This window comes from Calliphora vicina, chromosome 5, assembly GCF_958450345.1.
Source record: "Calliphora vicina chromosome 5, idCalVici1.1, whole genome shotgun sequence".
Classification (NCBI taxonomy): domain Eukaryota; kingdom Metazoa; phylum Arthropoda; class Insecta; order Diptera; family Calliphoridae; genus Calliphora; species Calliphora vicina.
The window spans coordinates 56,554,990-56,568,577 of NC_088784.1; the positions used below are offsets into that span (position 1 = coordinate 56,554,990).

The 13,588-nt window shown below is 28.0% G+C and overlaps 1 long non-coding RNA gene across 1 annotated transcript; it reads right to left on the bottom strand.

The window, feature by feature from the left end:
• Positions 1 to 3,887: 3,887 nt before the first annotated feature.
• On the bottom strand, positions 3,888 to 12,918 carry LOC135960929 (uncharacterized). The gene is made up of 2 exons (XR_010576593.1): positions 12,598 to 12,918; positions 3,888 to 4,375 (listed from the first exon to the last, which is right to left on the bottom strand). It is a non-coding gene; the product is annotated as an uncharacterized LOC135960929 (long non-coding RNA).
• Positions 12,919 to 13,588: the final 670 nt, after the last annotated feature.

The window sequence follows — 13,588 nt, forward strand, 5'->3', positions numbered from 1 at the left end:
CAAAACAAAAATAAATAAAAGCAATATAATTTGATTTTTTTCTTATTTTAAAAGAAACAAATTTTAATTCAGTTCTAATTGTTAATACTTCTTATGAGGCTATCCGTGCATTTACTATGTCCCGTGTGTTTTGTAGAGCCATGAACTTCGATTTATTAAAAACAGCGACCGTTTCGAATTAAAGAACAAATTATGAAAAAGCTATGGGATGTTATGCACGGGTCATGCCGATGTGGATATAAGGTGTCGTGTCATAATGTCCTTCATCATAATGTCCATGGACGTTATCCAGGAAACTTTTTTAAATGAATCCAAAATACAACACCAAAGTTACGAGCAATTCTATCCGGGATAAGAGTGCAACTTTCTTAAATCTTAAACAAATTTTCCAATACATTTATGTTTTAAAAGTGTCACAAAGTGCATGGACATTTGAAATTGTTATAACTTCCATGGACACTATGACTCTTTTTGGTGTGACATAACGTTCGTTTTTTGCACAGAGTACAGCAACGCATTTTTATTTTTAATAATATTTATAAATGTTCACTTTTTAAAAATTTCGATTTAACCGAAAACAATTTTCAATTTAAATAAAAAATATTTGACATTTAGAAATAATAAATATAAAAATAATTTTATATATAAGTAAATAAACTTTGACAGTTAGAAAACAGAAAACAAATCGAACAAAAAATAATCAGCTGACTTATTGACTTCACCTGTAAATTAATACATCTTGCATGTACTTGTATATAAATACTTTGAAAATTTCTATATAATAATTTTTTAAACTTTAACTATTTTTAATGTTACCAATACTGTAAATATTTTAAAGTAACGTATATTACAGTACTTTGTGTGGAAATTTTACATATATTTTGTTGTTGTTACAATAACAAAACACATGTAAAATTTCCACTCAAAGCACTCGCTTGTATTATAAATACAGCACATTAGTGAATAGTAATTGTGATTATTTTCCGCCTTCAAACGAAAAGTGGCAAATTTTTCGTTTTAGATACGGCCGTTAATATCTTATAGGTGTATATTTTTTTTTATTTGTCAAATATTTCTATTCAATTGTCAAAAATGTGTGTAACCTTTTAATACATTACTAGGATCGCCTGGCGGCCGAAATTCGACCACTTTTAAAACGCTTTTTACCACTTTTATGGAAAGAATTTTTAAATCATTTTTTTATATTGTGGATATCTAGACAAAAGAACCTTTTAAACCATATGTGTTTCATAAATATTGGTGGACATACTTAAAAGTGTACCACAAAAAAACGTGTGGCCTATTTATATATAAGATTATTACACATACATTATTACCGATCAAATCACGCATTATTTAGTCACTAAATTTTAGTAGCACAAACAGCTAGTTTAACTATAAAATTGAAAAAAAATATATTTACAGTGCCATCTAGTGCAATTTGAGTTTTCGAAAATAATGAGTGGATGATTTTATACTGATGCCTAAAAGAGTTCTTCACTTTTTTGATTTTAACATATCACTAGAAATATAATTTATAAATAAAATTATGCTCCTAAAAATAGTCATGAAATTTGTTAAACAAAATAGTTAGTTAATCTTATTGAGACTGCTTTTTTTCATATTTCAAGATTTACAAACATTAAAAATTATAAAAATCATAACTATTAAATGAGTATTCTATTGGTAATGCCAACTTATCAAGATTTGAAAAGAATTAATTATATACATATATTAAATTAATTTTTAAATTTGAAAAAAAAAAACAATGCTAAATGCCCGGCAATTAGCTATACTAGTAAAGTTATATCTACTTTTAATATACTTGATACTAAAACTCTGAAAAGCTAAATCTTAAAACTAAAAATAAAATTAACAAAAAAAATAATAATAAAATATTTACCCTCTATGCATAGCGGAAATTGTGTGTGTAGAATTTTGGACCAGGTAATAATTTATTGGTTGATGTGAAATTCCAACTGTAGACAGGCAGTTAGTGTTTGATAAACAAACCCCTATTTTCTCAATCTCTGGTTATTTTTTATCGTGACGATAAACTGACAGTTCTAATACAAAAAAAAATGTTAATTGGAGGTTTATCGTTATGAAAAACGATAACCAGATATTGTGAAACTGGGGGTAAATCTTTATTCGTTTGACAAAATATACTGCATTATACTGCCTTCAAAACATGAGAGTCTGTCAATAAAACGATTCGAGAGCATAAAATTAATTTATAGATATTTTTCTACTTTATAAATAAACTTATTCGAGAGTCATCTATTATAAGTTTTAAAATTTTTCTCTATGCATTTTCGTATTATATGACGTTCAAATAATTCCATTTTCCTCATCATAGTTTTTGAAATTCTAAACCATATTAAAGGCATTTAAAAGAATTGGTATTATACTTACTTTATATAAAAGTAATTTAGTCCTAATTGGTAAATATGTATACTATTTACTAGGGTATTCAATCGATTAACCGATTAATTTTGGTCGGATAACTGTTCGAATAATTCAAAATTGACGATTTTCAAATAACAAATAATCCGATTAATTTGTGTCGATTAACAGATTAACCGAAATTTCTTTTTTTGCACTTTAACATATTGTTTGTAATTCAAATACAAATGTCAAAGTAAAATTACATATTTTTCGAACATCCAAGAAATTTGTTTAGTGAGTATAACAACTGACATATTTAATTTACATGACATGATAATAGACCAAACAGGAGACATTATTAAACCGAGTATTTTATCAGAACTTATTGAAATTATTAAAAGTATTCCAAATCTAAAAACAATCCAAAAAGGACTCCAATGTTATAATGGAGGATTTTATATGCTTAGAAAAAACTAAAAAAAGAACTGAGATATTGTATATTCTTGATCATGCCTTATTTTCAATTTCTCCAACATCTACAATCAGCGAAAGAGTTTTTTCCAAGTCAATTTTTATAAAATTTTTTTTTTGGTTGAATTGCTATGTTTTTTTATGTTTTTGTTCTTTTATTAATAAAATACTTAAAATAAGTACTCAAAATTCGTGGTTTTATTTTCAGTTTAAAATTAAAATAGAAATTATTCGATTAATCGAATAATTTAAAATTAACCGATTAAATCTAAACCCCGATTAATTATTTGCTCGATTAACCGATTAAACCAGAAACCCGATTAATTGAATACCCTATACTTACTATTAAACAGTTTTGAAAAGGCACCTTTCACACGATTAGACTTTTCCAAATTATACTGTGCGACAGCCCAATTCGGCGGAGGTTCCGCCTACCGGGAAATGTTATATCGGTAAAAATGCGTTTCGGTGGGTCAGGTCTACGAATCGATATATATCGATTTGAGGTTAGTAAGTATTGTATGGGAAAAATTTAATTTTTTTCCGAATTTTCCTGCGGAATTTTTATTCCCCAATCAGAAAAAAATTCATCAACAAGTTTAAGGTGTGCACAAACATTTTGGAGTGCAATTTGAGGTGACTCATTGTGAGCATAAAGTAATCAGTCGTCGGCATAAAGTATACCTTTGGAATTACTAATTCATGGGGAAAATCATATATGAATATATTATACAAATAATTATTTTAATGAAATTATATGAAATTTGTGTAAAGTTGTTAATATCGCTATTATCTTTCTGTTTCCAAGCACTTGGACGTACAGCATTAAATCGACTCAGAAAGTAGTTCTGATTGGTTGATCTTTATACTTTAGCTAGGTTTTTCACAGATATTTTTGGCGTTACAAACATCAGCATAAACGCAATAACTATACTTTCCCCACTATGGTGGTGTAGGGTATTATAAAATGAGCACCGTACATACATACATATATAAATATTTTCGTTTTAAAACATGAAACAACAATATTTTAAATAAAATATTTTAATTAGATTAGTTTATTGATATTTTTTCTTATTTTTATAATTAAAATAAATATAGATGCTTAATTAAGTTTTTTGTATGTGTTGATCTGTAATCATATACTTATATAGTAAATGCTAATATTTTTTTTTTAAATAATCACAAATATAGTACGAGTACATAAGTAACAACAACATTTTAAAATACAAATACGATTGCGAATACGACAAACATTATCAAATATTAATAATATTTTTATTTATTGTAATAATCTCATTAAACGATCGTGTTAAAATTTCGTGGAGTTGGAATGAGTTTATTAAAATTTAAAAACAATTACAAATAAAATCTCCGCCGCAATGACCTGATGTGTGTCCCATGCTCTTACAAAAGAGCATACAATTTAAATGGTTTCCGATTTCATCACAATAAACAAAAATTGGTTTTGATTTTCCCTGAACTTTGGAATTATCATCAAATTGAGTTTGTTCCCCTGTTGAGTAAAATAAAAAATAAATGAAAATTAAATAACTGGTAGCATCAAATAGTGTATTTACTACTAAATATTCTTTTAAATATGAATCATATACTGCATGTAATAAGTTAATTGTTTAATAGGAATTGACTGGATCCGGTGCACACTGCTGACTCCAAGTAAATATTTGCATTGCGTGCACACATGCATAGGCACCCATGACCAATATTGAAGTACAAGTTCAGATTTATTTAAAACTTTCTAAAAAGGCCGCATATGTAATATAAATACACCAGCAGTTAATAAGATATCACAGGATAAAAAATGGCAGAGCAGCATCTTTTGTAAAAAAAACTAAATTTTTGGAACATATTTTGAAATTTTGCTTTTTAAAATAATGACAATAGCAGTAGTTAACCCGTTGATTAAAAGCTATTTTGATCGATATACATATGTACCAAATTTTACTACAATGTTTCCGTTCGAATTTTACACTAATTCGAATTTAAAAATTTTCTTCACGTAAAATCACTGCATCGTGAAGTTCCAAGTTTTTATGGTAAATGTTATTCGGAAAATGTATCTGAAACTGTTTTTCTTTATAATGTTAATCATAATAACACTTGTACATAATGCTGCATTTTCATGAAATGTTTAACTCTCTAAATACAAAATATCTTTACATTCCACTATGTGCTCATTTCCAATTTTTGCGGCAAAATTTCAAATATTCAACTTCCGCTTTTTAAAAAAAAATTACGGTTCAATTCCTAACACTTCGACTACATAAATGCCAAAAATGTATGCCAATTGGCCACTCAGTTTATATATAAACAACTTGAAAGTTTAAATTTTTTAAATAAATATTTCAAACTGAAAAAGTAAAAAATTGCATTAAGGAAAAAGTGATTTTTTTTTTTAAAAAATTAGTTTTAACCTTGGCAGAATCAGTCAGGTGCAATTATTAAAAAGTATGTTCTCAATTATAATTTCCCTAAAATGTCAAACTAAAGAAAATTAAAAATATCAAAATGGAATGTCTAAAAAAAATAAATTAAATTCCAGTTTTGTTCAAAAAAATCAATTTGAAAGTGTGAACAAAAATTAATTTTACGAAATAACAAGAAATAGAGCTATATTCGGCTGGGCCGACTCTTATATACCCTTCACCAAATTATACTTCAAAATAAAAATTTTAAATATTTTTAGGTAAACAAATTTTTTTCCAAAGTTGTTTTTTTAAATTTTTGTAAAAAAAAACAAATTTTCAATTTTTTTTTTTGTTTATTCAATTTTTATACCCTCCACCACCACAAGTGGTGAATGAGGGTATATATAAGTTTATCATTCCGTGTGTAACATTGAGAAATATTCATCTGAGACCCAACAAAGTATATACAGTAATTTTGACATACCTGCACAATCAACTTTGCACGATATTTTGTGCAGGTAAGTTAAAAATGCAGTTAACCTCAATGCACTTACGTGCTCATTGATGCTGGTAAGTACATTTACAGTTTACTGCCCAAAAAATCAGCTAACGGCAAATAATTTACATGAAGCTTTGTGATTTTTCCGTCTAAAAATATCGTCAAATTGATATTTTAGCTACTTTTAAAATTATTAAGAAGTTTTCTACATATTTTTTCATTCAAAATCGTATTTTTCTTATTTGTTTTGATTTAATTTTGTATTAGGCAGCTAAATTAAATTTTTTTCATGAAAACCAGTTATAGCTTCCAAAAGTATTATGCACTTATCTTAAATGTGCAGGTATGAACAATGCACTTAAATTAATGAATTTATATGGAGTTTGGTAAATAAATATACAAAACACAAGTTTTGTGCACTTATATGCAAAATGCACTTAAGTGAAAGGCAGGTAAGTCAAAACTACTGTACATTATTGATCCTTATGAAATTCTAAGTCGATTGAGCCATGTCCGTCTGTGTGTCTGTGTAAAACACGCTCGCGTCCAAAACACGCAAACAAAATTGGTAGACTTGCAAAAAATATGTTTAATGTTGTCCTAAGCAGTTTGGTATTGAAAATCAGCAAAATCGGTTCAGTAGAACCAGAGCTATGAACCAAACTGTGAGACAACTTAAAAAAAAATTTACAATTTTGACATATTTTTGGTTATTTGTGTAAATATATTGCAGATAATACGAATAAAAGGACTAACTCTTGTGAAAATTATAAGAATCGGTTCATGATTTCTCCTAGCCCCCATACAAATTTCTTCCCGAAATATGGTTCTATGGTCTAAATAAATGCCTTCAGAATTGCAGTATCCATACAAAATTCAGCAAAAATAAGTTTCGTGCTAAAAGAAATCACAACACTACATTTTTTGTGGATCGGCCCATATTTGACCAGCCCCCATATAAAGTTCACTTCCGAAAATCACTTAAATTAGCATAAATATCTTATAAATATCGCTATTAAGTTGAAATTCGTCATAAATAATTCCACATATACCAAAATCGATATACCTAATTCTATGATGATCGGCCTATAATTGGTTATAGCTCCCATATATATTAACCTAAAAAATATGTATGCAGGTGGAGTGTATTTATGATTGTTTTTTTTAATATTTAGCGAAAAAAACCGTTGGTGAAAAAAACATTCTGGTTGAAAAATTGTACTCATTGTAGGTCCAACTTACTGGTCTTATATACGTCGTTGCAAAGGTCTTTGAAATATCTATAATTAGATATACATAGTGTCTATATTAATGACTTAGTAATCCAGATAGAGGTAAAAAATAGGTAAAAAATCGAGGTTGTCCTGGTTTTTTCCTTATATCTCAGCCATTTGTGGCCCAGATCTGTAAATAAATCTGTAACTTCTAAATGAATAGACCGATTTTAATAAACATTTCCATGGCTGTAGAGGAGGTGTTGATAAGTTTAAGTTTTGAATTTGGGCTTATAACACCTAGGGGGCGCCGAGCTAAAATGCCCCAAAGTGGGGCACCTCGGGTATATCAAAAATTAAAAATGATTACTGAGTCAAAAGTTATGTGTATCAAACTTAAAAAATATAAAAAAGTAGTTTTTCGCCATTTTTTTTCGAAAAAAGTACTTACATTAATTTTAAATTATACAGAAAATAAGAAAAGCAAAATAATATCAAAATTCGAATTAGTGCGTGGTCCAGAGCCTTCCGAAGTAGACCTGTTTTTTTCAAATTTAGACAACATGTTCTCTAATCGCATAGCTGCTTTCAAAAAATTAGGTCCTTTTTTGTATGTCCCAATATGTTCTTCAATATCGCGTAAAGGGATTGCATATCCCCGGACTAGGCACTAGCCTTCAATAACTGCAAAAATCAAAAAATCCCAATTTTGGGATTTTTGAAAAGTTTTTTGGGAATTGTCATTAACAATTCGAAAATATATTTTCCACTTTTGGATTTGGATCAAAAGTTTCTATATAAGTGTAAAATTTCATTAAAAACGAATAATAAACAAAACTTTTATTGCATTTTAAAAATTAAAATTTTAAAAAAAAAGTCAGCTACCATTTTTTATTCCCATATTTTTGAAAAAAGTCTTCTATAATTTTTTTAATACTTAAAAATTTTGTACATTTTTGAATTGGATCCGTTATTAGCAAAAAAGCAGACCAAGGTAGGTAAAAAACATAAAATTTAACTTTTCAAATGCGAATAACTCGTAAACTATAAGAGATAATAGATGGCTAAAGCAATGTGCGAAGGTAAAGGGTATAAAAATGTAAAAAATTAAAGTTTAACGCAAAAAATTTCTAAAAACGCGCACAAATCAAATGAGTACATAAAGTGATAACATCCATAGTTTCACGTTGTAGGGGTAAATATTGACAACTCTGTCTAATAATTGTACCTGGCTGATTCTGCCATGTTTTAACTAAGATTCAGAAAGTTTTTTTAAAATGCTTATTTTAGCAACAAGGGTCTCTACACAAAGTTTTATGATGCTAGCTCCCTTGGAAACGATTTTTGCCGCAATTTTGTCATTTGGGCACATAGTGCATTCGGATAATATATACATTTTTGGAGATATATTAATTTTATATTCGCAAGGCGTCCAAAAGCAGAAACACATCAGATTTGATTGCGTAAAATTTCGTTAATATACATATGTACAGTTGCGAGCATAAAAAATACAATGCTATGTCCCCATCCATACTGTGAAACATTTGCTGCAAAACATTTCAGTTTGTTGACGAAAGGGGAAAGAGTAATGGAAAAGGGTACTAAGTTTCATGTACATGAAGTTTTTGTTGAGTATGTCATTCACATTTATTCGTTCGTATTCGTTCTGTACAGAAATGTCAAAAACTGAAAAGCAAAAACTTCACTGTGTGGACACGAATGCAGTTTCAAAAGAGAATTTAAAAATGTTTTGCAGCAAATGTTTCACAGTGTGGACCGGGACTATACAATGTGATTTTCAACAGCACTGATTTTGCTCAAAAATGTATCCAATTGTCCACAATTGCTGTTTTTATGTTCTTATTGATCATAGGCAATTATTGTATGACATTTTGTCCAATATTTTTTTTCGTAAGGATAATTATAAAATTTTTAGTAAAAACATTGGTAAAATTGTGCGAGCAAAAAAAATGCAATTCTAAGAAAATTGACTTTGATTTTTAAACTTTTGAAAAAAATAACACTGTGCTAGTTGAAAAAACTGTCAAGCGGGGCACCTGGTGGGTTAAGCTAATACCGGTGGGTTAAGCTATACCGTTATTGTGGGTGGGTTAAGCTATACCGTTATTTCGAAAATGGAGGAGGTTGCACAAAATATATTCGCATAACTCAAAAACGGTTTATTTTATTGAACAAACTGAAGAAATTTTCCGCAACAAAATTACCTTTAAGTAAGGCTTGACATGTTTTTAATCTTTTTTTGGAAAAATTTCGAAATTTTTGGTTTTTAAAACGGCATTAAAAATTGGAAAATGCATATACGCTCTTAATTTTTAAATTCAAATGCATATGGAGTCAGTTACGATTTGTAAACAATTCTTTTTTTGTTTGACATATACATTTGTAGTTAGTCCAATAAAAGAAAAAATTAGCAAATGAGCTGTTATAAAAAAATTGGAGTATGGTGGTTAAAAATGTTGATAATTTAATTTTAAAATGCGAATATCTCCTAAGCTATAAGAGATAGTTGATAGCCACGATGAGGTTTTTTGTAGTGCTAGATGAGGAGATTCTATGTGTGTAAGTTTTTTTAAATCGGCATACAAACGAAGAAAGAGGATCGTTTTAAAAATTTATCATACCCGAGTCCTACTTTGGGGACCCCTGGCAGCACCTCTGGTAGACTCATGCGGTCAAAATTCAAACCTTAAACTCGTCAACACTTCTTCTTTGCACATGTCAAATTTCATTCAAATCGGACTAAGGGTTTAGATTTATTTCCCTTTTTTTTGTCTATACCTCTGTGCACTGCACGATGTTGCTAATTACTACGAGTTATATATTTTGATAAAATATTAGGGGATATTTGTATTATTTTTTGTGAATAAAATTAAAAATTGTGGACAGAATTTAATTATTTAGAGCTTATTTTATTTGGAACTTTTCTAAATGTGTAATAAAAATTAAGATCGTATATGCATTTTTCAATTTTTAATGCCTTTTTAAAAGCTAAAAATTTCGAAATTTTTCTAAAAAATTATTTTTTTTGCCAAAAAAAATGTATATTTCTAAAACGACTGCGAAGATTATAAACATGTTAAGCTTTACTTGAAGGTAATTTCGTTGCGGAATTTCGTTCTTTTTTCAGTTTATTCAATAAACTAAACTGTTTTTGAGTTACGCGAATATATGTTGTGTAACCTCCTCCATTTTCGAAATAACGGTATATCTCGAAAATACGAGCTAACCTAAAAAAATGGTTAGCACCACTGAATTCCGCGTACCCGAATTAGTTTAAGCCGCTGGGTGCCCCTCTTGAAAGAAAAAGAGTGTTAATTTCGTGCATAGTGTAATTATAAAAAACCATGAACATTTTAAGAATTTTTTTTATTTCTTTACCAATTTAAAATCTTGCGGATATCCTCTATGAAAAGGAAATCAAATAATTGTGGTTGTGTGCCTAAAGCTGAGTGTATAAGAGCTCAAGATCAAAAGGATATGACTAGTTAATGTTAGAAGGGTGCTGAAATTTAATGCAAAAATAATATTTTCACAATCATATGACATCATGTGGTCTTTAAAAATTACTATATAATAATAAAATCATATTCAAATATCCATTTATTTTGGTAAGTAAACGAATTCCAAAACAGCGGAAGACAATTGTAAATAATATTAAATTTGACACTGTTCCTATTTCATAGAATCCTATATTTAGCTTACGTGATTACTAAGCTATTACAATTGTTTAATATTTTAATTTAATATTTAACCCTTTAGCACCTAAGACCGTCTATAGAAGGCCTTCAAAAAATGCAATTTATTGTAAAATCGGATTTTTTTACACCATAACAACTAATGAATTTTTATTTAGTATAAAAATACCTATCAACCGGTACCAGTTTGAACGGGCTCAATAAATAAGTTTGGCAGATATAACAGGTTCAATCTGAATTTTAGTGAAAAGAGTCAAAAAAATATTTCTGATTTTTGTGAAAATTCAAATTTAAAAAAATATAGTTTTAATTTGCTCTATTGACTCGGGAATTGTTTTGGTAAATATTTGAAATGTAAACTTTCATATTTTTTTACTAATTTGATTTGTTACTGAACATGTGTCTAGTCATTTAGTTGAACAAAATGTAACTATTCTGTTTAGTCTTCTTTACTAATAAGTTAGAAAAATTGTCTTAAAAATTAAGCTTTTATCATTGAGTGATTAAGAAATAGCTGATTTGATGTAGTCAATTGAAAATGATGTTGATTTCAAAGATACTGATGAAGATTTCGATGACGATATTGAAGATCCATTTTATCAATGCTATGCAATTATGCCAGAATATAGTGCAATTATAGCAAAAAATATACTAGAACCAAAATTATTTTAGCATTATTACATGGATTTCAATTTCAGGTATTTAAGGGTTAAGGGAATATCTGTGACCAGACTGCCTGAGTAACAGATAGAAACTATCAGACACGAATAAATTAAAATTACGTTAATTGACTTTCCATATCATACGACTGCGCCATTTTAATTTATTTTTGTAAATAATATATAGTTTATTGAATTGGTTTATCCTTATTATATTTGCATCATTAAATTATCTTTTGGAGGTTGCAATAGTCATAAATGTCCACATGTGTGCGTTTGGGCAGCATTAAATATATGATGTCACCTTCCATGGATCAGGTAACACAGCCTTGATTACTTCAATGTCTAACATTTTAGTTTTATTTCAATAAAATCCAATTCAAAACTAGCCATCAAAATTATTTCGGCGCTCTAATCATAACACAATTCTTAATTATATCTAAATTTGTATAACGGCGTTTTTTGGATAAAATGTTTATCATTTTGAATTTTAATGTCCTTAAAGTTGTTTTTATTAATAGTAAATGATGGTAATGCAACATTGTTACAGTTTTTATCAATTTTTATAATTATTTCTTTCAAAATTTAAAAAATTAAGTAAATTTCCGTAGAGTTGGATTTTTTTTGCTCGCACAATTTTATTACTGTTTTTACTAAAAATTTTATAATTATCCTAAATGTCATACAATAATTGCCTATGATCAATAAGAATATAAAAACAGCAGATGTGGACAATGAAAATCACATTGCATGGCGTTGTATTTTTTATGCTCGCTACTGTATATCCAATCGTTCACAAGCTACTGAATTATTTAAACTGCGGAGCAACGCAAAATCATCTTAGAAATTGATTTTAAGGTAAAAAACGTAGTTTTTGTATTAAAAATAGGAAATGCAAATTCAACTCCAGGGATCCCGAATTAAAATCAAAGTTTTTTTTTTGAAAAAAACTAAACAATATTCAGTTAATAAAAACAAATATACTTTTATGGAGCAATTAAAAGGGTTATTCATTTTATAAAATTTTACAAAAAAAAAGACTTTCTGTGGGTTTAAAAAAAAGTACATGTCACTTAATGTACTTTTTTTTAAACCGACAGAAAGCTTCTTTTTTTTTGAAACCCTATTTCGTATTCCAAAGCATTTTTTATTTATATTATATACCATTGTTCAGATGTGTTGGTATATGTCAGTCAGTACAGACTGTGCCCCTGTACTCACCAAGTATGGGAACCGCTTGACTCAAGCCACAACAATGCGTCATTATTAAACAGATTGTTAAAAATAGTCCTATGATTTTCTGATACATTGTTATGTTTTTATTGTTATTTTTTTTTAACAACAAACAAATAAACAATTGATACGAATAGTATGAGCAGCGTATATTTTTTAACGAGTATGTATGAATATTAAGCAAAATAATTTTTTTTTTTTAAATAATTTAAATTGAGTTGTTCTTTGAGTAGTTGTTCACGCTTTCAATAATCTTTTGAGACTGAGAATAAACAAATCTGCCTGAATCTGAAATAAACTGATTGGTGATGGTTGTTATGCACCGTGTGATCTGTGTACAAACTAAGCTTAAAAAAAACAAAAGTTTGGCGTTTTTTTCTTTTACAATCAAATCCATCAATAAAAATAAATATGTACATACATATGTACAGTATGGTGCAAAAATGTGACAATTTTATAAAATTCGCAATAGTGTTTTAAATTTTCCTTCCTTTTATATTTTTAAGAAATATTAAGATATTATTATTCAGAAATATTAAATTATATTTATACCTTTATTTAATAATTTCTGCAAAGAGATCCTCGTGAAAAACATTTTATATCGAGATATTTATCACGAAAAAAATCTACTTTTTAACAGTTGCACCTCAAGAACGTACAAGATTTTAACTGAATTTTTTAAAAACTTTTTATGGATTCAAAATCTATGGAAGTAGAGTTGTCAAATATTCGACATATTCTAAAAACCGGTTTTCGAATAATTCGAAAAAGCATAATTTTTAAAAACCCGTTTTCGGTTTTTTCTATCAAAAACCGGTTCGAATATCCGGTTTTTAGCCATTTTTGTCAATTTAAGAATTGAGGTATATTAAATTATTTTTTTTATTAAAACCAATTAAAAAATCGTTCAGTCAAATTACACAGAATTTGAAATCAAAAGATAGGATGCATATTAATATAATATTAATGTAAGGCGACC